The sequence below is a fragment of the Parasteatoda tepidariorum genome, chromosome 9, assembly GCF_982258835.1.
Source record: "Parasteatoda tepidariorum strain Cologne lab strain chromosome 9, Ptep-v5.0, whole genome shotgun sequence".
In the NCBI taxonomy this organism is placed as follows: domain Eukaryota; kingdom Metazoa; phylum Arthropoda; class Arachnida; order Araneae; family Theridiidae; genus Parasteatoda; species Parasteatoda tepidariorum.
The window spans coordinates 34,388,092-34,412,842 of NC_141763.1; the positions used below are offsets into that span (position 1 = coordinate 34,388,092).

At 34.9% G+C, this 24,751-nt stretch overlaps 37 non-coding genes across 37 annotated transcripts; all 37 read left to right on the forward strand.

The window, feature by feature from the left end:
• Window positions 1-271: 271 nt before the first annotated feature.
• Window positions 272-344, forward strand: TRNAV-CAC (transfer RNA valine (anticodon CAC)). The gene has a single exon. It is a non-coding gene; the product is annotated as a tRNA-Val (tRNA).
• A 365-nt stretch (window positions 345-709) lies between these two features.
• TRNAV-CAC (transfer RNA valine (anticodon CAC)) lies at window positions 710-782 on the forward strand. Its single transcript has one exon. It is a non-coding gene; the product is annotated as a tRNA-Val (tRNA).
• Window positions 783-943: 161 nt separating this feature from the next.
• On the forward strand, window positions 944-1,016 carry TRNAV-CAC (transfer RNA valine (anticodon CAC)). The gene has a single exon. It is a non-coding gene; the product is annotated as a tRNA-Val (tRNA).
• Window positions 1,017-1,177: 161 nt separating this feature from the next.
• Window positions 1,178-1,250, forward strand: TRNAV-CAC (transfer RNA valine (anticodon CAC)). The gene has a single exon. It is a non-coding gene; the product is annotated as a tRNA-Val (tRNA).
• Window positions 1,251-1,615: 365 nt separating this feature from the next.
• Window positions 1,616-1,688, forward strand: TRNAV-CAC (transfer RNA valine (anticodon CAC)). The gene has a single exon. It is a non-coding gene; the product is annotated as a tRNA-Val (tRNA).
• Window positions 1,689-1,849: 161 nt separating this feature from the next.
• TRNAV-CAC (transfer RNA valine (anticodon CAC)) lies at window positions 1,850-1,922 on the forward strand. Its single transcript has one exon. It is a non-coding gene; the product is annotated as a tRNA-Val (tRNA).
• A 161-nt stretch (window positions 1,923-2,083) lies between these two features.
• On the forward strand, window positions 2,084-2,156 carry TRNAV-CAC (transfer RNA valine (anticodon CAC)). The gene has a single exon. It is a non-coding gene; the product is annotated as a tRNA-Val (tRNA).
• A 365-nt stretch (window positions 2,157-2,521) lies between these two features.
• Window positions 2,522-2,594, forward strand: TRNAV-CAC (transfer RNA valine (anticodon CAC)). Its single transcript has one exon. It is a non-coding gene; the product is annotated as a tRNA-Val (tRNA).
• A 598-nt stretch (window positions 2,595-3,192) lies between these two features.
• On the forward strand, window positions 3,193-3,265 carry TRNAV-CAC (transfer RNA valine (anticodon CAC)). Its single transcript has one exon. It is a non-coding gene; the product is annotated as a tRNA-Val (tRNA).
• Window positions 3,266-3,630: 365 nt separating this feature from the next.
• Window positions 3,631-3,703, forward strand: TRNAV-CAC (transfer RNA valine (anticodon CAC)). Its single transcript has one exon. It is a non-coding gene; the product is annotated as a tRNA-Val (tRNA).
• A 160-nt stretch (window positions 3,704-3,863) lies between these two features.
• TRNAV-CAC (transfer RNA valine (anticodon CAC)) lies at window positions 3,864-3,936 on the forward strand. The gene has a single exon. It is a non-coding gene; the product is annotated as a tRNA-Val (tRNA).
• A 623-nt stretch (window positions 3,937-4,559) lies between these two features.
• On the forward strand, window positions 4,560-4,632 carry TRNAA-CGC (transfer RNA alanine (anticodon CGC)). Its single transcript has one exon. It is a non-coding gene; the product is annotated as a tRNA-Ala (tRNA).
• Window positions 4,633-4,793: 161 nt separating this feature from the next.
• TRNAV-CAC (transfer RNA valine (anticodon CAC)) lies at window positions 4,794-4,866 on the forward strand. The gene has a single exon. It is a non-coding gene; the product is annotated as a tRNA-Val (tRNA).
• Window positions 4,867-5,260: 394 nt separating this feature from the next.
• TRNAV-UAC (transfer RNA valine (anticodon UAC)) lies at window positions 5,261-5,333 on the forward strand. Its single transcript has one exon. It is a non-coding gene; the product is annotated as a tRNA-Val (tRNA).
• A 131-nt stretch (window positions 5,334-5,464) lies between these two features.
• On the forward strand, window positions 5,465-5,537 carry TRNAV-CAC (transfer RNA valine (anticodon CAC)). The gene has a single exon. It is a non-coding gene; the product is annotated as a tRNA-Val (tRNA).
• Window positions 5,538-5,697: 160 nt separating this feature from the next.
• On the forward strand, window positions 5,698-5,770 carry TRNAV-UAC (transfer RNA valine (anticodon UAC)). The gene has a single exon. It is a non-coding gene; the product is annotated as a tRNA-Val (tRNA).
• Window positions 5,771-5,901: 131 nt separating this feature from the next.
• Window positions 5,902-5,974, forward strand: TRNAV-CAC (transfer RNA valine (anticodon CAC)). The gene has a single exon. It is a non-coding gene; the product is annotated as a tRNA-Val (tRNA).
• A 395-nt stretch (window positions 5,975-6,369) lies between these two features.
• TRNAV-UAC (transfer RNA valine (anticodon UAC)) lies at window positions 6,370-6,442 on the forward strand. The gene has a single exon. It is a non-coding gene; the product is annotated as a tRNA-Val (tRNA).
• Window positions 6,443-6,573: 131 nt separating this feature from the next.
• Window positions 6,574-6,646, forward strand: TRNAV-CAC (transfer RNA valine (anticodon CAC)). The gene has a single exon. It is a non-coding gene; the product is annotated as a tRNA-Val (tRNA).
• A 161-nt stretch (window positions 6,647-6,807) lies between these two features.
• Window positions 6,808-6,880, forward strand: TRNAV-CAC (transfer RNA valine (anticodon CAC)). Its single transcript has one exon. It is a non-coding gene; the product is annotated as a tRNA-Val (tRNA).
• Window positions 6,881-7,041: 161 nt separating this feature from the next.
• Window positions 7,042-7,114, forward strand: TRNAV-CAC (transfer RNA valine (anticodon CAC)). The gene has a single exon. It is a non-coding gene; the product is annotated as a tRNA-Val (tRNA).
• A 591-nt stretch (window positions 7,115-7,705) lies between these two features.
• TRNAV-CAC (transfer RNA valine (anticodon CAC)) lies at window positions 7,706-7,778 on the forward strand. Its single transcript has one exon. It is a non-coding gene; the product is annotated as a tRNA-Val (tRNA).
• A 162-nt stretch (window positions 7,779-7,940) lies between these two features.
• On the forward strand, window positions 7,941-8,013 carry TRNAV-UAC (transfer RNA valine (anticodon UAC)). The gene has a single exon. It is a non-coding gene; the product is annotated as a tRNA-Val (tRNA).
• A 791-nt stretch (window positions 8,014-8,804) lies between these two features.
• Window positions 8,805-8,877, forward strand: TRNAV-UAC (transfer RNA valine (anticodon UAC)). Its single transcript has one exon. It is a non-coding gene; the product is annotated as a tRNA-Val (tRNA).
• Window positions 8,878-9,706: 829 nt separating this feature from the next.
• Window positions 9,707-9,779, forward strand: TRNAV-UAC (transfer RNA valine (anticodon UAC)). The gene has a single exon. It is a non-coding gene; the product is annotated as a tRNA-Val (tRNA).
• Window positions 9,780-11,705: 1,926 nt separating this feature from the next.
• TRNAV-CAC (transfer RNA valine (anticodon CAC)) lies at window positions 11,706-11,778 on the forward strand. The gene has a single exon. It is a non-coding gene; the product is annotated as a tRNA-Val (tRNA).
• Window positions 11,779-12,841: 1,063 nt separating this feature from the next.
• TRNAV-UAC (transfer RNA valine (anticodon UAC)) lies at window positions 12,842-12,914 on the forward strand. Its single transcript has one exon. It is a non-coding gene; the product is annotated as a tRNA-Val (tRNA).
• A 791-nt stretch (window positions 12,915-13,705) lies between these two features.
• Window positions 13,706-13,778, forward strand: TRNAV-UAC (transfer RNA valine (anticodon UAC)). Its single transcript has one exon. It is a non-coding gene; the product is annotated as a tRNA-Val (tRNA).
• A 587-nt stretch (window positions 13,779-14,365) lies between these two features.
• Window positions 14,366-14,438, forward strand: TRNAV-UAC (transfer RNA valine (anticodon UAC)). Its single transcript has one exon. It is a non-coding gene; the product is annotated as a tRNA-Val (tRNA).
• A 1,926-nt stretch (window positions 14,439-16,364) lies between these two features.
• Window positions 16,365-16,437, forward strand: TRNAV-CAC (transfer RNA valine (anticodon CAC)). Its single transcript has one exon. It is a non-coding gene; the product is annotated as a tRNA-Val (tRNA).
• A 2,390-nt stretch (window positions 16,438-18,827) lies between these two features.
• Window positions 18,828-18,900, forward strand: TRNAV-CAC (transfer RNA valine (anticodon CAC)). Its single transcript has one exon. It is a non-coding gene; the product is annotated as a tRNA-Val (tRNA).
• Window positions 18,901-20,388: 1,488 nt separating this feature from the next.
• TRNAV-CAC (transfer RNA valine (anticodon CAC)) lies at window positions 20,389-20,461 on the forward strand. The gene has a single exon. It is a non-coding gene; the product is annotated as a tRNA-Val (tRNA).
• Window positions 20,462-20,623: 162 nt separating this feature from the next.
• On the forward strand, window positions 20,624-20,696 carry TRNAV-UAC (transfer RNA valine (anticodon UAC)). Its single transcript has one exon. It is a non-coding gene; the product is annotated as a tRNA-Val (tRNA).
• An 833-nt stretch (window positions 20,697-21,529) lies between these two features.
• On the forward strand, window positions 21,530-21,602 carry TRNAV-UAC (transfer RNA valine (anticodon UAC)). The gene has a single exon. It is a non-coding gene; the product is annotated as a tRNA-Val (tRNA).
• Window positions 21,603-22,192: 590 nt separating this feature from the next.
• On the forward strand, window positions 22,193-22,265 carry TRNAV-UAC (transfer RNA valine (anticodon UAC)). The gene has a single exon. It is a non-coding gene; the product is annotated as a tRNA-Val (tRNA).
• A 1,023-nt stretch (window positions 22,266-23,288) lies between these two features.
• TRNAV-CAC (transfer RNA valine (anticodon CAC)) lies at window positions 23,289-23,361 on the forward strand. The gene has a single exon. It is a non-coding gene; the product is annotated as a tRNA-Val (tRNA).
• Window positions 23,362-23,522: 161 nt separating this feature from the next.
• On the forward strand, window positions 23,523-23,595 carry TRNAV-CAC (transfer RNA valine (anticodon CAC)). The gene has a single exon. It is a non-coding gene; the product is annotated as a tRNA-Val (tRNA).
• The last annotated feature ends 1,156 nt before the right edge of the window (window positions 23,596-24,751 follow it).

The window sequence follows — 24,751 nt, forward strand, 5'->3', positions numbered from 1 at the left end:
CTTCTCTTTGTTCGTCCTCCCCTTAACTGACCCCCATTTCTTTCCCCACCCAAGAATCTTTTCTTCTACTCTCCCTACCCCAAAAAAACCAGACCGTCACGAAACGACACTTGCCGTAGTTTGCTTGTAAATGTCTTTTCATGACGCTTCGGATGCAAGGGGTTAAGAATGCCTCAAATGCATGAAATTTTAATCGTTTTCAAATTTTATGCACTTTTATTAAATATCACATATGTCAATTTAATGTATCTGGAAAGTTACCGAATTGTGTGGTTCCGTGGTGTAGTGGTTATCACGTTCGCTTCACACGCGAAAGGTCCCCAGTTCGATCCTGGGCGGAATCAAATTTATAAATTTTCATTTCAAATCAAAAATTTCTCAAATGCCTGAAATTCCATTCGTTTATAAATTTTTGCATTTTCTTAAAATTGAAAATTAGTCAATGTATTATAACTTGAAAGTTACTGACAAGCGTGGTTCCGTGGTGGAGTGGTTATCACGTTTGCTTCACACGCGAAAGGTCCCCAGTTCGATCCTGGGCGAAAGCATGTGCGTAAACTTACGTTTTTCTGTGAACAAATCTTTAGTTTTAATTGTAAATTAAGAAAGCCTCAAATGCATGAAATTCTAATCGTTTTCAAATTTTATGCACTTTCATTAAATATCACATACGTCAATTTAATGTATCTTGAAAGTTACCCAATTGTGTGGTTCCGTGGTGTAGTGGTTATCACGTTCGCTTCACACGCGAAGGGTCCCCAGTTCGATCCTGGGCGAAATCAAGTGCGTAAACTTACATTTTTCTGTGAACAAATCTTTAGTTTTAATTGCAAATTGAGAAGGCCTCAAATGCATGAAATTCTAATCGTTTTCAAATTTTATGCGCTTTTATTAAATATCACATATGTCAATTTAATGTATCTGGAAAGTTACCGAATTGTGTGGTTCCGTGGTGTAGTGGTTATCACGTTCGCTTCACACGCGAAAGGTCCCCAGTTCGATCCTGGGCGGAATCAAGTGCGTAAACTTACATTTTTCTGTGAACAAATCTTTAGTTTTAATTGCAAATTAAGAATGCCTCAAATGCATGAAATTTTAATCGTTTTCAAATTTTATGCACTTTTATTAAATATCACATATGTCAATTTAATGTATCTGGAAAGTTACCGAATTGTGTGGTTCCGTGGTGTAGTGGTTATCACGTACGCTTCACACGCGAAAGGTCCCCAGTTCGATCCTGGGCGGAATCAAATTTATAAATTTTCATTTCAAATCAAAAATTTCTCAAATGCCTGAAATTCCATTCGTTTATAAATTTTTGCATTTTCTTAAAATTGAAAATTAGTCAATGTATTATAACTTGAAAGTTACGGACAAGCGTGGTTCCGTGGTGTAGTGGTTATCACGTTTGCTTCACACGCGAAAGGTCCCCAGTTCGATCCTGGGCGAAAGCAAGTGCGTAAACTTACGTTTTTCTGTGAACAAATCTTTAGTTTTAATTGTAAATTAAGAAAGCCTCAAATGCATGAAATTCTAATCGTTTTCAAATTTTATGCACTTTCATTAAATATCACATACGTCAATTTAATGTATCTTGAAAGTTACCCAATTGTGTGGTTCTGTGGTGTAGTGGTTATCACGTTCGCTTCACACGCGAAGGGTCCCCAGTTCGATCCTGGGCGAAATCAAGTGCGTAAACTTACATTTTTCTGTGAACAAATCTTTAGTTTTAATTGCAAATTGAGAAGGCCTCAAATGCATGAAATTCTAATCGTTTTCAAATTTTATGCGCTTTTATTAAATATCACATATGTCAATTTAATGTATCTGGAAAGTTACCGAATTGTGTGGTTCCGTGGTGTAGTGGTTATCACGTTCGCTTCACACGCGAAAGGTCCCCAGTTCGATCCTGGGCGGAATCAAGTGCGTAAACTTACATTTTTCTGTGAACAAATCTTTAGTTTTAATTGCAAATTAAGAATGCCTCAAATGCATGAAATTTTAATCGTTTTCAAATTTTATGCACTTTTATTAAATATCACATATGTCAATTTAATGTATCTGGAAAGTTACCGAATTGTGTGGTTCCGTGGTGCAGTAGTTATCACGTTCGCTTCACACGCGAAAGGTCCCCAGTTCGATCCTGGGCGGAATCAAATTTATAAATTTTAATTTCAAATCAAAAATTTCTCAAATGCCTGAAATTCCATTCGTTTATAAATTTTTGCATTTTCTTAAAATTGAAAATTAGTCAATGTATTATAACTTGAAAGTTACTGACAAGCGTGGTTCCGTGGTGGAGTGGTTATCACGTTTGCTTCACACGCGAAAGGTCCCCAGTTCGATCCTGGGCGAAAGCAAGTGCGTAAACTTACGTTTTTCTGTGAACAAATCTTTAGTTTTAATTGTAAATTAAGAAAGCCTCAAATGCATGAAATTCTAATCGTTTTCAAAATTTATGCACTTTCATTAAATATCACATATGTCAAATTAATGTATATTGAAAGTTACCGAACTGTGTGGTTCCGTGGTGTAGTGGTTATCACGTTCGCTTCACACGCGAAAGGTCCCCAGTTCGATCCTAGGCGGAATCAAATGCGTGAACTTACAATTTTCTGTGAACAAATCTTTAGTTTTAATTGCAAATTAAGAAAGCCTCAAATGCATGAAATTCTAATCGTTTTCAAATTTTATGCACTTTCATTAAATATCACATATGTCAATTTAATGTATCTTGAAAGTTACCGAATTATGTGTTTCCGTGGTGCAGTGGTTATCACGTTAGCTTTACACGCGAAAGATCCGCAGTTCGATCCTGGGCGGAATCAAATTTATAAATTTTCATTTCAAATCAAAAATTTCTCAAATGCCTGAAATTCCATTCGTTTATAAATTTTTGCATTTTCTTAAAATTGAAAATTAGTCAATGTATTATAACTTGAAAGTTATTGCCAAGTGTGGTTCCGTGGTGTAGTAGTTATCACGTTCGCTTCACACACGAAAGGTCCCCTGTTCGATCCTGGGCGGAAGCAAGTGCGTAAACTTACGTTTTTCTGTGAACAAATCTTTAGTTTTAATTGCAAATTAAGAAAGCCTCAAATGCATGAAATTATAATCATTTTCAAATTTATGCACTCTCATTAAATATCACAAATGTCAAATTAATGTATATTGAAAGTTACCGAACTGTGTGGTTCCGTGGTGTAGTGGTTATCACGTTCGCTTCACACGCGAAAGGTCCCCAGTTCGATCCTAGGCGGAATCAAATGCGTGAACTTAAAATTTTCTGTGAACAAATCTTTAGTTTTAATTGCAAATTAAGAAAGCCTCAAATGCATGAAATTCTAATCGTTTTCAAATTTTATGCACTTTCATTAAATATCACATATGTCAATTTAATGTATCTTGAAAGTTACCGAATTAGGTGTTTCCGTGGTGCAGTGGTTATCACGTTAGCTTTACACGCGAAAGATCCGCAGTTCGATCCTGGGCGGAATCAAATTTATAAATTTTCATTTCAAATCAAAAATTTCTCAAATGCCTGAAATTCCATTCGTTTATAAATTTTTGCATTTTCTTAAAATTGAAAATTAGTCAATGTATTATAACTTGAAAGTTATTGCCAAGTGTGGTTCCGTGGTGTAGTAGTTATCACGTTCGCTTCACACGCGAAAGGTCCCCAGTTCGATCCTGGGCGGAAGCAAGTGCGTAAACTTACGTTTTTCTGTGAACAAATCTTTAGTTTTAATTGCAAATTAAGAAAGCCTCAAATGCATGAAATTCTAATCGTTTTCAAATTTATGCACTTTCATTAAATATCACAAATGTCAAATTAATGTATATTGAAAGTTACCGAACTGTGTGGTTCCGTGGTGTAGTGGTTATCACGTTCGCTTCACACGCGAAAGGTCCCCAGTTCGATCCTAGGCGGAATCAAATGCGTGAACTTATTTTCTGTGAACAAATCTTTAGTTTTAATTGCAAATTAAGAAAGCCTCAAATGCATGAAATTCTAATCGTTTTCAAATTTTATGCACTTTCATTAAATATCACATATGTCAATTTAATGTATCTTGAAAGTTACCGAATTATGTGTTTCCGTGGTGCAGTGGTTATCAGGTTCCCTTCGCACGCGAAAGGTCCCCAGTTCGATCCTAGGCGGAATCAAATGCGTGAACTTATTTTCTGTGAACAAATCTTTAGTTTTAATTGCAAATTAAGAAAGCCTCAAATGCATGAAATTCTAATCGTTTTCAAATTTTATGCACTTTCATTAAATATCACATATGTCAATTTAATGTATCTTGAAAGTTACCGAATTATGTGTTTCCGTGGTGCAGTGGTTATCAGGTTCCCTTCGCACGCGAAAGGTCCCCAGTTCGATCCTGGGCGGAATCAAGTGCGTAAACTTACATTTTTCTGTGAACAAATCTTTAGTTTTAATAGCAAATTAAGAAAGCCTCAAAGGCATGAAATTCTAATCGTTTTCAAATTTTATGCACTTTTATTAAATAACACATATGTCAAATTAATGTATCTTGAAAGTTATCGAATTGTGTGGTTCCGTGGTGTAGTGGTTATCACGTTCGCTTCGCACGCGTAAGGTCCCCAGTTCGATCCTGGGCGGAATCAAGCGCGTAAACTTACATGTTTCTGTGAACAAATCTTTAGTTTTCATTGCAAATTAAGAAAGCCTCAAATGCATGAAATTCTAATCGTTTTCAAATTTTATGCACTTTTATTAAATATCACATATGTCAATTTAATGTATCTGTAAAGTTACCGAATTGTGTGGTTCCGTGGTGTAGTGGTTATCACGTTCGCTTCACACGCGAAAGGTCCCCAGTTCGATCCTGGGCGGAATCAACAAGTAAACTTACATTTTTCTGTTAACAAATCTTTAGTTTTAATTGCAAATTAAGAATGCCTCAAATGCATGAAATTCTAATCGTTTTCAAATTTTATGCACTTTCATTAAATATCTCATATGTCAATTTAATGTATCTGGAAAGTTACCGAATTGTTTGGTTCCGTGGTGTAGTGGTTATCACGTACGCTTCACACGCGAAAGGTCCCCTGTTCGATCCTGGGCGGAATCAAGTGCGTAAACTTACATTTTTCTCTGAACTAATCTTTAGTTTTAATTGCAAATTAAGAAAGCCTCAAATGCATGAAATTCTAATCGTTTTCAAACTTTATGCACTTTCATCAAATATCACATATGTCAATTTATTGTATCTTGAAAGTTACCGAATTGTGTGGTTCCGTGGTGTAGTGGTTATCACGTTCGCTTTACACGCGAAAGGTCCCTAGTTCGATCCTGGGCGGAATCAAATTTATAAATTTTCATTTCAAATCAAAAATTTCTCAAATGCCTGAAATTCCATTCGTTTATAAATTTTTGCATTTTCTTAAAATTGAAAATTAGTCAATGTATTATAACTTGAAAGTTACTGACAAGCGTGGTTCCGTGATGTAGTGGTTATCACGTTCGCTTCACACGCGAAAGGTCCCCAGTTCGATCCTGGGCGGAATCAAGTGCGTAAACTTACATTTTTCTGTAAACAAATCTTTAGTTTTAATTGCAAATTAAGAAAGCCTCAAATGCATGAAATTCTAATCGTTTTCAAATTTATGCAATTTCATTAAATATCACATATGTCAATTTAATGTATCTTGAAAGTTTCCGAATTGTGTGGTTCCGTGGTGTAGTGGTTATCACGTTCGCTTTACACGCGAAAGGTCCCCAGTTCGATCCTGGGCGGAATCAAATTTATAAATTTTCATTTCAAATCAAAAATTTCTCAAATGCCTGAAATTCCATTCGTTTATAAATTTTTGCATTTTCTTAAAATTGAAAATTAGTCAATGTATTATAACTTGAAAGTTACTGACAAGTGTGGTTCCGTGGTGTAGTGGTTATCACGTTCGCTTCACACACGAAAGGTCCCCAGTTCGATCCTGGGCGGAATCAAGAGCGAAAACTTACATTTTTCGGTGAACAAATCTTTAGTTTTAATTGCAAATTAAGAAAGAATCAAATGCATGAAATTCTAATCGTTTTCAAACTTTATGCACTTTCATTAAATATCACATACGTCAATTTAATGTATCTTGAAAGTTACCGAACTGTGTGGTTCCGCGGTGTAGTGGTTATCACGTTCGCTTCACACGCGAAAGGTCCCCAGTTCGATCCTAGGCGGAATCAAATGCGTGAACTTACAATTTTCTGTGAACAAATCTTTAGTTTTAATTGCAAATTAAGAAAGCCTCAAATGCATGAAATTCTAATCGTTTTCAAATTTTACGCACTTTTATTAAATATCACATATGTCAATTTAATGTATCTTGAAAGTTATCGAATTGTGTGGTTCCGTGGTGTAGTGGTTATCACGTTCGCTTTACACGCGAAAGATCCTCAGTTCGATCCTGGGCGGAATCAAATTTATAAATTTTCATTTCAAATCAAAAATTTCTCAAATGCCTGAAATTCCATTCGATTATAAATTTTTGCATTTTCTTAAAATTGAAAATTAGTCAATGTATTATAACTTGAAAGTTATTGCCAAGTGTGGTTCCGTGGTGTAGTAGTTATCACGTTCGCTTCACACGCGAAAGGTCCCCAGTTCGATCCTGGGCGGAATCAAGTGCGTAAACTTACATTTTTCTGTGAACAAATCTTTAGTTTTAATTGCAAATTGAGAAAGCCTCAAATGCATGAAATTCTAATCGTTTTCAAATTTTATGCACTTTCATTAAATATCACATATGTCAATTTAAAGTATCTGGAAAGTTACCGAATTGTGGGGTTCCGTGGTGTAGTGGTTATCACGTTCGCTTCACACGCGAAAGGTCCCCAGTTCGATCCTGGGCGGAATCAAGTGCGATAACGTACATTTTTCTGTGAACAAATCTTTAGTTTTAATTGCAAATTAAGAAAGCCTCAAATGCATGATATTCCAGTCGTTTTCAAATTTTATGCACTTTCATTAAATATCACATACGTCAATTTAATGTATCTTGAAAGTTACCGAATTGTGTGGTTCCGTGGTTTAGTGGTTATCACGTTCGCTTCACACGCGAAAGGTCCCCAGTTCGATCCTGGGCGGAATCAAGTGCGTAAACTTACTTTTTTCTGTGAACAAATCTTTAGTTTTAATTGTAAATTAAGAAAGCCTCAAATACATGAAATTCTAATCGTTTTCAAATTTTAAGCACTTTCATTGAATATCACATATGTCAATTTAAGGTATCTTGAAAGTTACCGAATTGTGTGGTTCCGTGGTGTAGTGGTTATCACGCTCGCTTTACACGCAAAAGGTCCCCAGTTTGATCCTGGGTGGAATCAAATTTATAAATTTTCACTTCAAATCAAAAATTTCTCAAATGCCTGAAATTCCATTCGTTTATAAATTTTTGCATTTTCTTAAGATTGCAAATTAGTCAATGTATTATAACTTGAAAGTTACTGACAAGTGTGGTTCCTTGGTTATCACGTTCGCTTCACACGCGAAAGGTCCCCAGTTCGATCCTGGGCGGAATCAAGTGCGATAACTTACATTTTTCTGTGAACAAATCTTCAGTTTCAATTGTAAATTAAGAAAGCCTCAAATACATGAAATTCTAATCGTTTTCAAATTTTAAGCACTTTCATTGAATATCACATACGTCAATTTAATGTATCTTGAAAGTTACCGAATTGTGTGGTTCCGTGGTGTAGTGGTTATCACGTTCGCTTCACACGCGATAGGTCCCCAGTTCGATCCTGGGCGGAATCAAGTGCGTAAACTTACATGTTTCTGTGAACAAATCTTTAGTTTTAATTGCAAATTAAGAAAGCCTCAAATATCATGAAATTCTAAACGTTTTCAAATTTTATGCTCTTTCATTAAATATCACATATGTCAATTTAATGTATCTTGAAAGTTACCGAATTGTGTGGTTCCGTGGTGTAGTGGTTATCACGTTCGCTTTACACGCGAAAGGTCCCCAGTTCGATCCTGGGCGGAATCAAATTTATAAATTTTCATTTCAAATCAAAAATTTCTCAAATGCATGAAATTCCATTCGTTTATAAATTTTTGCATTTTCTTAAAATTGAAAATTAGTCAATGTATTATAACTTGAAAGTTACTGATAAGTGTGGTTCCGTGGTGTAGTGGTTATCACGTTCGCTTCACACGCGAAAACTCCCCAGTTCGATCCTGCGCGGAATCAAGTTCGTAAACTTACATTTTTCTGTGAACAAATCTTTAGTTTTAATTGCAAATTAAGAAAGCCTCAAATGCATGAAATTCTAATCGTTTTCAAATTTTATGCACTTTCATTAAATATCACATATGTCAATTTAATGTATCTTGAAAGTTACCGAATTGTGTGGTTCCGTGGTGTAGTGGTTATCACGTTCGCTTCACACGCGAAAGGTCCCCTGTTATATGGCGGAATCAAATTTATAAATTTTTATTTCAAATCAAAAATTTCTCGAATGCCTGAAATTCCATTCGTTTATAAATTTTTGCATTTTCCTAAGATTGCAAATTAGTCAATGTATTATAACTTGAAAGTTACTGACAAGTGTGGTTCCGTGGTTATCACGTTCGTTTCACACGCGAAAGGTCCCCAGTTCGATCCTGGGTGGAATCAAGTGCGATAACTTACATTTTTCTGTGAACAAATCTTAAGTTTTAATTGTAAATTAAGAAAGCCTCAAATACATGAAATTCTAATCGTTTTCAAATTTTAAGCACTTTCATTGAATATCACATATGTCAATTTAATGTATCTTGAAAGTTACCGAATTGTGTGGTTCCGTGGTGTAGTGGTTATCACGTTCGCTTTACACGCGAAAGGTCCCCAGTTCGATCCTGGGCTGAATCAAGTGCGTAAACTTACATGTTTCTGTAAACGTATCTTTAGTTTTAATTGCAAATTAAGAAAGCCTCAAATGCATGAAATTCTAAAAGTTTTCAAATTTCATGCTCTTTCATTAAATATCACATATGTCAATTTAATGTATCTTGAAAGTTACCGAATTGTGTGGTTCCGTGGTGTAGTGGTTATCGCGTTCGCTTCACACGCGAGAGGTCCCCTGTTCTATGGCGGAATCAAATTTATAAATTTTCATTTCAAATCAAAATTTTCTCAAATGCCTGAAATTCCATTCGTTTATAAACTTTTGCATTTTCTTAAAATTGCAAATTAGTCAATGTATTATAACTTGAAAGTTACTGACAAGTGTGGTTCCGTGGTGTAGTGGTTATCACGTTCGCTTCACACGCGAAAAGTCCCCAGTTCGATCCTGGGCTGAATCAAGTGCGTAAACTTACATGTTTCTGTAAACGAATCTTTAGTTTTAATTGCAAATTAAGAAAGCCTCAAATGCATGAAATTCTAATCGTTTTCAAATTTTATGCACTTTCATTAAATATCACATATGACAAATTATTGTATCTTGAAAGTTACAGACTGGTGTGGTTCCGTGGTGTAGTGGTTATCACGTTCGCTTCACACGGGAAAGGTCCCCAGTTCGATCCTGGGCTGAATCAAGTGCGTAAACTTACATGTTTCTGTAAACGAATCTTTAGTTTTAATTGCAAATTAAGAAAGCCTCAAATGCATGAAATTCTAATCGTTTTCAAATTTTATGCACTTTCATTAAATATCACATATGTCAATTTAATGTATCTTGAAAGTTACCGAATTGTGTGGTTCCGTGGTGTAGTGGTTATCACGTTCGCTTTACACGCGAAAGGTCCCCAGTTCGATCCTGGGCGGAATCAAATTTATAAATTTTCATTTCAAATCAAAAATTTCTCAAATGCATGAAATTCCATTCGTTTATAAATTTTTGCATTTTCTTAAAATTGAAAATTAGTCAATGTATTATAACTTGAAAGTTACTGATAAGTGTGGTTCCGTGGTGTAGTGGTTATCACGTTCGCTTCACACGCGAAAAGTCCCCAGTTCGATCCTGCGCAGAATCAAGTTCGTAAACTTACATTTTTCTGTTATCAAATCTTTAGTTTTAATAGCAAATTAAGAAAGCCTCAAATGCATGAAATTCTAATCGTTTTCAAATTTTATGCACTTTCATTAAATATCACATATGTCAATTTAATGCATCTTGAAAGTTACCGAATTGTGTGCTTCCGTGGTGTAGTAGTTATCATGTTCGCTTCACACGCGATAGGTCCCCAGTTCGATCCTGGGCGGAATCAAGTGCGTAAACTTACATGTTTCTGTGAACAAATCTTTAGTTTTAATTGCAAATTAAGAAAGCCTCAAATGCAAGAAATTCTAAACGTTTTCAAATTTTATGCTCTTTCATTAAATATTACATATGTCAATTTAATGTATCTTGAAAGTTACCGAATTGTGTGGTTCCGTGGTGTAGTGGTTATCACGTTCGCTTCACACGCGAAAGGTCCCCTGTTCTATGGCGGAATCAAATTTATAAATTTTCATTTCAAATCAAAAATTTCTCAAATGCCTGAAGTTCCATTCGTTTATAAACTTTTGCATTTTCTTAAAATTGCAAATTAGTCAATGTATTATAACTTGAAAGTTACTGACAAGTGTGGTTCCGTGGTGTAGTGGTTATCACGTTCGCTTCACACGCGAAAAGTCCCCAGTTCGATCCTGCGCAGAATCAATTTCGTAAACTTGCATTTTTCAGTGAACAAATCTTTAATTTTAATTGCAAATTAAGAAAGCCTCAAATGCATGAAATTCTAATCGTTTTCAAATTTTATGCACTTTCATTAAATATCACATATGACAAATTATTGTATCTTGAAGTTACAGAATGGTGTGGTTCCGTGGTGTAGTGGTTATCACGTTCGCTTCACACGGGAAAGGTCCCCAGTTCGATCCTGGGCTGAATCAAGTGCGTAAACTTACATGTTTCTGTAAACGTATCTTTAGTTTTAATTGCAAATTAAGAAAGCCTCAAATGCATGAAATTCTAATCGTTTTCAAATTTTATGCACTTTCATTAAATATCACATATGTCAATTTAATGTATCTTGAAAGTTACTGAATAGTGTGGTTCCGTGGTGTAGTGGTTATCACGTTCGCTTCACACGGGAAAGGTCCCCAGTTCGATCCTGGGCTGAATCAAGTGCGTAAACTTACATGTTTCTGTAAACGTATCTTTAGTTTTAATTGCAAATTAAGAAAGCCTCAAATGCATGAAATTCTAATCGTTTTCAAATTTTATGCACTTTCATTAAATATCACATATGTCAATTTAATGTATCTTGAAAGTTACTGAATGGTGTGGTTCCGTGGTGTAGTGGTTATCACGTTCGCTTCACACGCGAAAGGTCCCCTGTTATATGGCGGAATCAAATTTATAAATTTTCATTTCAAATCAAAAATTTCTCAAATGCCTGAAATTCCATTCGTTTATAAATTTTTGCATTTTCTTAAGATTGCAAATTAGACAATGTATTATAACTTGAAAGTTACTGACAAGTGTGGTTCCTTGGTTATCATGTTCGCTTCACACGCGAAAGGTCCCCAGTTCGATCCTGGGCTGAATCAAGTGCGATAACTTACATTTTTCTGTGAACAAATCTTTAGTTTTAATTGTAAATTAAGAAAGCCTCAAATACATGAAATTCTAATCGTTTTCAAATTTTAAGCACTTTCATTGAATATCACATATGTCAATTTAATGTATCTTGAAAGTTACCGAATTGTGTGGTTCCGTGGTGTAGTGGTTATCACGTTCGCTTCACACGCGATAGGTCCCCAGTTCGATCCTGGGCGGAATCAAGTGCGTAAACTTACATGTTTCTGTGAACAAATCTTTAGTTTTAATTGCAAATTAAGAAAGCCTCAAATATCATGAAATTCTAAACGTTTTCAAATTTTATGCTCTTTCATTAAATATCACATATGTCAATTTAATGTATCTTGAAAGTTACCGAATTGTGTGGTTCCGTGGTGTAGTGGTTATCACGTTCGCTTCACACGCGAAAGGTCCCCTGTTCTATGGCGGAATCAAATTTATAAATTTTCATTTCAAATCAAAAATTTCTCAAATGCCTGAAATTCCATTCGTTTATAAAATTTTGCATTTTCTTAAAATTGCAAATTAGTCAATGTATTATAACTTGAAAGTTACTGACAAGTGTGGTTCCGTGGTGTAGTGGTTATCACGTTCGCTTCACACGCGAAGAGTCCCCAGTTCGATCCTGCGCAGAATCAATTTCGTAAACTTGCATTTTTCAGTGAACAAATCTTTAATTTTAATTGCAAATTAAGAAAGCCTCAAATGCATGAAATTCTAATCGTTTTCAAATTTTATGCACTTTCATTAAATATCACATATGACAAATTATTGTATCTTGAAGTTACAGAATGGTGTGGTTCCGTGGTGTAGTGGTTATCACGTTCGCTTCACACGGGAAAGGTCCCCAGTTCGATCCTGGGCTGAATCAAGTGCGTAAACTTACATGTTTCTGTAAACGTATCTTTAGTTTTAATTGCAAATTAAGAAAGCCTCAAATGCATGAAATTCTAATCGTTTTCAAATTTTATGCACTTTCATTAAATATCACATATGTCAATTTAATGTATCTTGAAAGTTACTGAATAGTGTGGTTCCGTGGTGTAGTGGTTATCACGTTCGCTTCACACGGGAAAGGTCCCCAGTTCGATCCTGGGCTGAATCAAGTGCGTAAACTTACATGTTTCTGTAAACGTATCTTTAGTTTTAATTGCAAATTAAGAAAGCCTCAAATGCATGAAATTCTAATCGTTTTCAAATTTTATGCACTTTCATTAAATATCACATATGTCAATTTAATGTATCTTGAAAGTTACCGAATTGTGTGGTTCCGTGGTGTAGTGGTTATCACGTTCGCTTTACACGCGAAAGGTCCCCAGTTCGATCCTGGGCGGAATCAAATTTATAAATTTTCATTTCAAATCAAAAATTTCTCAAATGCATGAAATTCCATTCGTTTATAAATTTTTGCATTTTCTTAAAATTGAAAATTAGTCAATGTATTATAACTTGAAAGTTACTGATAAGTGTGGTTCCGTGGTGTAGTGGTTATCACGTTCGCTTCACACGCGAAAACTCCCCAGTTCGATCCTGCGCGGAATCAAGTTCGTAAACTTACATTTTTCTGTGAACAAATCTTTAGTTTTAATTGCAAATTAAGAAAGCCTCAAATGCATGAAATTCTAATCGTTTTCAAATTTTATGCACTTTCATTAAATATCACATATGTCAATTTAATGTATCTTGAAAGTTACCGAATTGTGTGGTTCCGTGGTGTAGTGGTTATCACGTTCGCTTCACACGCGAAAGGTCCCCTGTTATATGGCGGAATCAAATTTATAAATTTTTATTTCAAATCAAAAATTTCTCGAATGCCTGAAATTCCATTCGTTTATAAATTTTTGCATTTTCCTAAGATTGCAAATTAGTCAATGTATTATAACTTGAAAGTTACTGACAAGTGTGGTTCCGTGGTTATCACGTTCGTTTCACACGCGAAAGGTCCCCAGTTCGATCCTGGGCGGAATCAAGTGCGATAACTTACATTTTTCTGTGAACAAATCTTAAGTTTTAATTGTAAATTAAGAAAGCCTCAAATACATGAAATTCTAATCGTTTTCAAATTTTAAGCACTTTCATTGAATATCACATATGTCAATTTAATGTATCTTGAAAGTTACCGAATTGTGTGGTTCCGTGGTGTAGTGGTTATCACGTTCGCTTTACACGCGAAAGGTCCCCAGTTCGATCCTGGGCTGAATCAAGTGCGTAAACTTACATGTTTCTGTAAACGTATCTTTAGTTTTAATTGCAAATTAAGAAAGCCTCAAATGCATGAAATTCTAAAAGTTTTCAAATTTCATGCTCTTTCATTAAATATCACATATGTCAATTTAATGTATCTTGAAAGTTACCGAATTGTGTGGTTCCGTGGTGTAGTGGTTATCGCGTTCGCTTCACACGCGAGAGGTCCCCTGTTCTATGGCGGAATCAAATTTATAAATTTTTATTTCAAATCAAAAATTTCTCGAATGCCTGAAATTCCATTCGTTTATAAATTTTTGCATTTTCCTAAGATTGCAAATTAGTCAATGTATTATAACTTGAAAGTTACTGACAAGTGTGGTTCCGTGGTTATCACGTTCGTTTCACACGCGAAAGGTCCCCAGTTCGATCCTGGGCGGAATCAAGTGCGATAACTTACATTTTTCTGTGAACAAATCTTAAGTTTTAATTGTAAATTAAGAAAGCCTCAAATACATGAAATTCTAATCGTTTTCAAATTTTAAGCACTTTCATTGAATATCACATATGTCAATTTAATGTATCTTGAAAGTTACCGAATTGTGTGGTTCCGTGGTGTAGTGGTTATCACGTTCGCTTTACACGCGAAAGGTCCCCAGTTCGATCCTGGGCGGAATCAAATTTATAAATTTTCATTTCAAATCAAAAATTTCTCAAATGCATGAAATTCCATTCGTTTATAAATTTTTGCATTTTCTTAAAATTGAAAATTAGTCAATGTATTATAACTTGAAAGTTACTGATAAGTGTGGTTCCGTGGTGTAGTGGTTATCACGTTCGCTTCACACGCGAAAAGTCCCCAGTTCGATCCTGCGCAGAATCAAGTTCGTAAACTTACATTTTTCTGTTATCAAATCTTTAGTTTTAATAGCAAATTAAGAAAGCCTCAAATGCATGAAATTCTAATCGTTTTCAAATTTTATGCACTTTCATTAAATATCACATATGTCAATTTAATGCATCTTGAAAGTTACCGAATTGTGTGCTTCCGTGGTGTAGTAGTTATCATGTTCGCTTCACACGCGATAGGTCCCCAGTTCGATCCTGGGCGGAATCAAGTGCGTAAACTTACATGTTTCTGTGAACAAATCTTTAGTTTTAATTGCAAATTAAGAAAGCCTCAAATGCAAGAAATTCTAAACGTTTTCAAATTTTATGCTCTTTCATTAAATATTACATATGTCAATTTAATGTATCTTGAAAGTTACCGAATTGTGTGGTTTCGTGGTGTAGTGGTTATCACGTTCGCTTCACACGCGAAAGGTCCCCTGTTCTATGGCGGAATCAAATTTATAAATTTTCATTTCAAATCAAAAATTTCTCAAATGCCTGAAGTTCCATTCGTTTATAAACTTTTGCATTTTCTTAAAATTGCAAATTAGTCAATGTATTATAACTTGAAAGTTACTGACAAGTGTGGTTCCGTGGTGTAGTGGTTATCACGTTCGCTTCACACGCGAAAAGTCCCCAGTTCGATCCTGCGCAGAATCAATTTCGTAAACTTGCATTTTTCAGTGAACAAATCTTTAATTTTAATTGCAAATTAAGAAAGCCTCAAATGCATGAAATTCTAATCGTTTTCAAATTTTATGCACTTTCATTAAATATCACATATGACAAATTATTGTATCTTGAAGTTACAGAATGGTGTGGTTCCGTGGTGTAGTGGTTATCACGTTCGCTTCACACGGGAAAGGTCCCCAGTTCGATCCTGGGCTGAATCAAGTGCGTAAACTTACATGTTTCTGTAAACGTATCTTTAGTTTTAATTGCAAATTAAGAAAGCCTCAAATGCATGAAATTCTAATCGTTTTCAAATTTTATGCACTTTCATTAAATATCACATATGTCAATTTAATGTATCTTGAAAGTTACTGAATAGTGTGGTTCCGTGGTGTAGTGGTTATCACGTTCGCTTCACACGGGAAAGGTCCCCAGTTCGATCCTGGGCTGAATCAAGTGCGTAAACTTACATGTTTCTGTAAACGTATCTTTAGTTTTAATTGCAAATTAAGAAAGCCTCAAATGCATGAAATTCTAATCGTTTTCAAATTTTATGCACTTTCATTAAATATCACATATGTCAATTTAATGTATCTTGAAAGTTACTGAATGGTGTGGTTCCGTGGTGTAGTGGTTATCACGTTCGCTTCACACGCGAAAGGTCCCCTGTTATATGGCGGAATCAAATTTATAAATTTTCATTTCAAATCAAAAATTTCTCAAATGCCTGAAATTCCATTCGTTTATAAATTTTTGCATTTTCTTAAGATTGCAAATTAGACAATGTATTATAACTTGAAAGTTACTGACAAGTGTGGTTCCTTGGTTATCATGTTCGCTTCACACGCGAAAGGTCCCCAGTTCGATCCTGGGCTGAATCAAGTGCGATAACTTACATTTTTCTGTGAACAAATCTTTAGTTTTAATTGTAAATTAAGAAAGCCTCAAATACATGAAATTCTAATCGTTTTCAAATTTTAAGCACTTTCATTGAATATCACATATGTCAATTTAATGTATCTTGAAAGTTACCGAATTGTGTGGTTCCGTGGTGTAGTGGTTATCACGTTCGCTTCACACGCGATAGGTCCCCAGTTCGATCCTGGGCGGAATCAAGTGCGTAAACTTACATGTTTCTGTGAACAAATCTTTAGTTTTAATTGCAAATTAAGAAAGCCTCAAATATCATGAAATTCTAAACGTTTTCAAATTTTATGCTCTTTCATTAAATATCACATATGTCAATTTAATGTATCTTGAAAGTTACCGAATTGTGTGGTTCCGTGATGTAGTGGTTATCACGTTCGCTTCACACGCGAAAGGTCCCCTGTTCTATGGCGGAATCAAATTTATAAATTTTCATTTCAAATCAAAAATTTCTCAAATGCCTGAAATTCCATTCGTTTATGAAATTTTGCATTTTCTTAAAATTGCAAATTAGTCAATGTATTATAACTTGAAAGTTACTGACAAGTGTGGTTCCGTGGTGTAGTGGTTATCACGTTCGCTTCACACGCGAAGAGTCCCCAGTTCGATCCTGCGCAGAATCAATTTCGTAAACTTGCATTTTTCAGTGAACAAATCTTTAATTTTAATTGCAAATTAAGAAAGCCTCAAATGCATGAAATTCTAATCGTTTTCAAATTTTATGCACTTTCATTAAATATCACATATGACAAATTATTGTATCTTGAAGTTACAGAATGGTGTGGTTCCGTGGTGTAGTGGTTATCACGTTCGCTTCACACGGGAAAGGTCCCCAGTTCGATCCTGGGCTGAATCAAGTGCGTAAACTTACATGTTTCTGTAAACGTATCTTTAGTTTTAATTGCAAATTAAGAAAGCCTCAAATGCATGAAATTCTAATCGTTTTCAAATTTTATGCACTTTCATTAAATATCACATATGTCAATTTAATGTATCTTGAAAGTTACTGAATAGTGTGGTTCCGTGGTGTAGTGGTTATCACGTTCGCTTCACACGGGAAAGGTCCCCAGTTCGATCCTGGGCTGAATCAAGTGCGTAAACTTACATGTTTCTGTAAACGTATCTTTAGTTTTAATTGCAAATTAAGAAAGCCTCAAATGCATGAAATTCTAATCGTTTTCAAATTTTATGCACTTTCATTAAATATCACATATGTCAATTTAATGTATCTTGAAAGTTACTGAATGGTGTGGTTCCGTGGTGTAGTGGTTATCACAATCGCTTCACACGCGAAAGGTCCCCTGTTATATGGCGGAATCAAATTTATAAATTTTCATTTCAAATCAAACATTTCTCAAATGCCTGAAATTCCATTCGTTTATAAATTTTTGCATTTTCTTAAAATTGCAAATTAGTCAATGTATTATAACTTGAAAGTTACTGACAAGTGTGGTTCCGTGGTGTAGTGGTTATCACGTTCGCTTCACACGCGAAAAGTCCCCAGTTCGATCCTGCGCAGAATCAATTTCGTAAACTTGCATTTTTCAGTGAACAAATCTTTAATTTTAATTGCAAATTAAGAAAGCCTCAAATGCATGAAATTCTAATCGTTTTCAAATTTTATGCACTTTCATTAAATATCACATATGACAAATTATTGTATCTTGAAGTTACAGAATGGTGTGGTTCCGTGGTGTAGTGGTTATCACGTTCGCTTCACACGGGAAAGGTCCCCAGTTCGATCCTGGGCTGAATCAAGTGCGTAAACTTACATGTTTCTGTAAACGTATCTTTAGTTTTAATTGCAAATTAAGAAAGCCTCAAATGCATGAAATTCTAATCGTTTTCAAATTTTATGCACTTTCATTAAATATCACATATGTCAATTTAATGTATCTTGAAAGTTACTGAATAGTGTGGTTCCGTGGTGTAGTGGTTATCACGTTCGCTTCACACGGGAAAGGTCCCCAGTTCGATCCTGGGCTGAATCAAGTGCGTAAACTTACATGTTTCTGTAAACGTATCTTTAGTTTTAATTGCAAATTAAGAAAGCCTCAAATGCATGAAATTCTAATCGTTTTCAAATTTTATGCACTTTCATTAAATATCACATATGTCAATTTAATGTATCTTGAAAGTTACTGAATGGTGTGGTTCCGTGGTGTAGTGGTTATCACGTTCGCTTCACACGCGAAAGGTCCCCTGTTATATGGCGGAATCAAATTTATAAATTTTCATTTCAAATCAAAAATTTCTCAAATGCCTGAAATTCCATTCGTTTATAAATTTTTGCATTTTCTTAAGATTGCAAATTAGTCAATGTATTATAACTTGAAAGTTACTGACAAGTGTGGTTCCTTGGTTATCATGTTCGCTTCACACGCGAAAGGTCCCCAGTTCGATCCTGGGCTGAATCAAGTGCGATAACTTACATTTTTCTGTGAACAAATCTTTAGTTTTAATTGTAAATTAAGAAAGCCTCAAATACATGAAATTCTAATCGTTTTCAAATTTTAAGCACTTTCATTGAATATCACATATGTCAATTTAATGTATCTTGAAAGTTACCGAATTGTGTGGTTCCGTGGTGTAGTGGTTATCACGTTCGCTTCACACGCGATAGGTCCCCAGTTCGATCCTGGGCGGAATCAAGTGCGTAAACTTACATGTTTCTGTGAACAAATCTTTAGTTTTAATTGCAAATTAAGAAAGCCTCAAATATCATGAAATTCTAAACGTTTTCAAATTTTATGCTCTTTCATTAAATATCACATATGTCAATTTAATGTATCTTGAAAGTTACCGAATTGTGTGGTTCCGTGGTGTAGTGGTTATCACAATCGCTTCACACGCGAAAGGTCCCCTGTTATATGGCGGAATCAAATTTATAAATTTTCATTTCAAATCAAACATTTCTCAAATGCCTGAAATTCCATTCGTTTATAAATTTTTGCATTTTCTTAAAATTGCAAATTAGTCAATGTATTATAACTTGAAAGTTACTGACAAGTGTGGTTCCGTGGTGTAGTGGTTATCACGTTCGCTTCACACGCGAAAAGTCCCCAGTTCGATCCTGCGCAGAATCAATTTCGTAAACTTGCATTTTTCAGTGAACAAATCTTTAATTTTAATTGCAAATTAAGAAAGCCTCAAATGCATGAAATTCTAATCGTTTTCAAATTTTATGCACTTTCATTAAATATCACATATGACAAATTATTGTATCTTGAAGTTACAGAATGGTGTGGTTCCGTGGTGTAGTGGTTATCACGTTCGCTTCACACGGGAAAGGTCCCCAGTTCGATCCTGGGCTGAATCAAGTGCGTAAACTTACATGTTTCTGTAAACGTATCTTTAGTTTTAATTGCAAATTAAGAAAGCCTCAAATGCATGAAATTCTAATCGTTTTCAAATTTTATGCACTTTCATTAAATATCACATATGTCAATTTAATGTATCTTGAAAGTTACTGAATAGTGTGGTTCCGTGGTGTAGTGGTTATCACGTTCGCTTCACACGGGAAAGGTCCCCAGTTCGATCCTGGGCTGAATCAAGTGCGTAAACTTACATGTTTCTGTAAACGTATCTTTAGTTTTAATTGCAAATTAAGAAAGCCTCAAATGCATGAAATTCTAATCGTTTTCAAATTTTATGCACTTTCATTAAATATCACATATGTCAATTTAATGTATCTTGAAAGTTACTGAATGGTGTGGTTCCGTGGTGTAGTGGTTATCACGTTCGCTTCACACGCGAAAGGTCCCCTGTTATATGGCGGAATCAAATTTATAAATTTTCATTTCAAATCAAAAATTTCTCAAATGCCTGAAATTCCATTCGTTTATAAATTTTTGCATTTTCTTAAGATTGCAAATTAGTCAATGTATTATAACTTGAAAGTTACTGACAAGTGTGGTTCCTTGGTTATCATGTTCGCTTCACACGCGAAAGGTCCCCAGTTCGATCCTGGGCTGAATCAAGTGCGATAACTTACATTTTTCTGTGAACAAATCTTTAGTTTTAATTGTAAATTAAGAAAGCCTCAAATACATGAAATCTAATCGTTTTCAAATTTTAAGCACTTTCATTGAATATCACATATGTCAATTTAATGTATCTTGAAAGTTACCGAATTGTGTGGTTCCGTGGTGTAGTGGTTATCACGTTCGCTTCACACGCGATAGGTCCCCAGTTCGATCCTGGGCGGAATCAAGTGCGTAAACTTACATGTTTCTGTGAACAAATCTTTAGTTTTAATTGCAAATTAAGAAAGCCTCAAATATCATGAAATTCTAAACGTTTTCAAATTTTATGCTCTTTCATTAAATATCACATATGTCAATTTAATGTATCTTGAAAGTTACCGAATTGTGTGGTTCCGTGGTGTAGTGGTTATCACGTTCGCTTTACACGCGAAAGGTCCCCAGTTCGATCCTGGGCGGAATCAAGTGCGATAACTTACATTTTTCTGTGAACAAATCTTTAGTTTTAATTGTAAATTAAGAAAGCCTCAAATACATGAAATTCTAATCGTTTTCAAATTTTAAGCACTTTCATTGAATATCACATATGTCAATTTAATGTATCTTGAAAGTTACCGAATTGTGTGGTTCCGTGGTGTAGTGGTTATCACGTTCGCTTTACACGCAAAAGGTCCCCAGTTTTATCCTAGGTGGAATCAAATTTATAAATTTTCACTTCAAATCAAAAATTTCTCAAATGCATGAAATACCATTCGTTTATAAATTTTTGCATTTTCTTAAAATTGAAAATTATTCAATGTATTATAACTTGAAAGTTACTGAATGGTGTGTTTCCGTGGTGTAGTGGTTATCACGTTCGCTTCACACGGGAAAGGTCCCCAGTTCGATCCTGGGCGGAATCAAGTGCGTAAACTTACATGTTTCTGTAAACGAATCTTTAGTTTTAATTACAAATTAAGAAAGCCTCAAGTGCATGAAATTCTAATCGTTTTCAAATTTTATGCACTTTCATTAAATATCACATATGTCAATTTAATGTATCTTGAAAGTTACCGAATTGTGTGGTTCCGTGGTGTAGTGGTTATCACGTTCGCTTCACACGCGATAGGTCCGCAGGTCGATCCTGGGCGGAATCAAGTGCGTAAACTTACATGTTTCTGTGAACAAATCTTTAGTTTTAATTGCAAATTAAGAAAGCCTCAAATGCATGAAATTCTAAACGTTTTCAAATTTTATGCTCTTTCATTAAATATCACATATGTCAATTTAATGTATTTTGAAAGTTACCGAATTGTGTGGTTCCGTGGTGTAGTGGTTATCACGTTCGCTCTACACGCGAAAGGTCCCCAGTTCGATCCTGGGCGGAATCAAATTTATAAATTTTCATTTCAAATCAAAATTTCTCAAATGCATGAAATTCCATTCGTTTATAAATTTTTGCATTTTCTTAAAATTGAAAATTAGTCAATGTATTATAACTTGAAAGTTACTGATAAGTGTGGTTCCGTGGTTATCACGTTCGCTTCACACGCGAAAAGTCCCCAGTTCGATCCTGCGCGGAATCAAGTTCGTAAACTTACATTTTTCTGTGATCAAATCTTTAGTTTTAATTGCAAATTAAGAAAGCCTCAAATGCATGAAATTCTAATCGTTTTCCAATTTTATGCACTTTCATTAAATATCACATATGTCAATTTAATGCATCTTGAAAGTTACCGAATTGTGTGCTTCCGTGGTGTAGTAGTTATCATGTTCGCTTCACACGCGATAGGTCCCCAGTTCGATCCTGGGCGGAATCAAGTGCGTAAACTTACATGATTCTGTGAACAAATCTTTAGTTTTAATTGCAAATTAAGAAAGCCTCAAATGCAAGAAATTCTAAACGTTTTCAAATTTTATGCTCTTTCATTAAATATCACATATGTCAATTTAATGTATTTTGAAAGTTACCGAATTGTGTGGTTCCGTGGAGTAGTGGTTATCACGTTCGCTTTACACGCGAAAGGTCCCCAGTTCGATCCTGGGCGGAATCAAATTTATAAATTTTCATTTCAAATCAAAATTTCTCAAATGCATGAAATTCCATTCGTTTATAAATTTTTGCATTTTCTTAAAATTGAAAATTAGTCAATGTATTATAACTTGAAAGTTACTGATAAGTGTGGTTCCGTGGTTATCACGTTCGCTTCACACGCGAAAAGTCCCCAGTTCGATCCTGCGCGGAATCAAGTTCGTAAACTTACATTTTTCTGTGATCAAATCTTTAGTTTTAATTGCAAATTAAGAAAGCCTCAAATGCATGAAATTCTAATCGTTTTCCAATTTTATGCACTTTCATTAAATATCACATATGTCAATTTAATGCATCTTGAAAGTTACCGAATTGTGTGCTTCCGTGGTGTAGTAGTTATCATGTTCGCTTCACACGCGATAGGTCCCCAGTTCGATCCTGGGCGGAATCAAGTGCGTAAACTTACATGTTTCTGTGAACAAATCTTTAGTTTTAATTGCAAATTAAGAAAGCCTCAAATGCAAGAAATTCTAAACGTTTTCAAATTTTATGCTCTTTCATTAAATATTACATAATTCAATTTAATGTATCTTGAAAGTTACCGAATTGTGTGGTTCCGTGGTGTAGTGGTTATCACGTTCGCTTCACACGCGAAAGGTCCCCTGTTCTATGGCGGAATCAAATTTATAAATTTTCATTTCAAATCAAAAATTTCTCAAATGCCTGAAATTCCATTCGTTTATAAACTTTTGCATTTTCTTAAAATTGCAAATTAGTCAATGTATTATAACTTGAAAGTTACTGACAAGTGTGGTTCCGTGGTGTAGTGGTTATCACGTTCGCTTCACACGCGAAAAGTCCCCAGTTCGATCCTGCGCAGAATCAATTTCGTAAACTTGCATTTTTCAGTGAACAAATCTTTAATTTTAATTGCAAATTAAGAAAGCCTCAAATGCATGAAATTCTAATCGTTTTCAAATTTTATGCACTTTCATTAAATATCACATATGACAAATTATTGTATCTTGAAGTTACAGAATGGTGTGGTTCCGTGGTGTAGTGGTTATCACGTTCGCTTCACACGGGAAAGGTCCCCAGTTCGATCCTGGGCGGAATCATGTGCGTAAACTTACATGTTTCTGTGAACAAATCTTTAGTTTTAATTGCAAATTAAGAAAGCCTCAAATGCATGAAATTCTAATCGTTTTCAAATTTTATGCACTTTCATTAAATATCACATATGTCAATTTAATGCATCTTGAAAGTTACCGAATTGTGTGGTTCCGTGGTGTAGTGGTCATCATGTTCGCTTCACACGCGATAGGTCCCCAGTTCGATCCTGGGCGGAATCAAGTGCGTAAACTTACATGTTTCTGTGAACAAATCTTTAGTTTTAATTGCAAATTAAGAAAGCCTCAAATGCATGAAATTCTAAAAGTTTTCAAATTTTATGCTCTTTCATTAAATATCACATATGTCAATTTAATGTATCTTGAAAGTTACCGAATTGTGTGGTTCCGTGGTGTAGTGGTTATCACGTTCGCTTCACACGCGAGAGGTCCCCTGTTCTATGGCGGAATCAAATTTATAAATTTTCATTTCAAATCAAAATTTTCTCAAATGCCTGAAATTCCATTCGTTTATAAACTTTTGCATTTTCTTAAAATTGCAAATTAATCAATGTATTATAACTTGAAAGTTACTGACAAGTGTGGTTCCGTGGTGTAGTGGTAATCACGTTCGCTTCACACGCGAAAACTCCCCAGTTCGATCCTGCGCGGAATCAAGTTCGTAAACTTACATTTTTCTGTGAACAAATCTTTAGTTTTAATTGCAAATTAAGAAAGCCTCAAATGCATGAAATTCTAATCGTTTTCCAATTTTATGCACTTTCATTAAATATCACATATGTCAATTTAATGCATCTTGAAAGTTACCGAATTGTGTGCTTCCGTGGTGTAGTAGTTATCATGTTCGCTTCACACGCGATAGGTCCCCAGTTCGATCCTGGGCGGAATCAAGTGCGTAAACTTACATGTTTCTGTGAACAAATCTTTAGTTTTAATTGCAAATTAAGAAAGCCTCAAATGCAAGAAATTCTAAACGTTTTCAAATTTTATGCTCTTTCATTAAATATTACATAATTCAATTTAATGTATCTTGAAAGTTACCGAATTGTGTGGTTCCGTGGTGTAGTGGTTATCACGTTCGCTTCACACGCGAAAGGTCCCCTGTTCTATGGCGGAATCAAATTTATAAATTTTCATTTCAAATCAAAAATTTCTCAAATGCCTGAAATTCCATTCGTTTATAAACTTTTGCATTTTCTTAAAATTGCAAATTAGTCAATGTATTATAACTTGAAAGTTACTGACAAGTGTGTTTCCGTGGTGTAGTGGTTATCACGTTCGCTTCACACGCGAAAAGTCCCCAGTTCGATCCTGCGCAGAATCAATTTCGTAAACTTGCATTTTTCAGTGAACAAATCTTTAATTTTAATTGCAAATT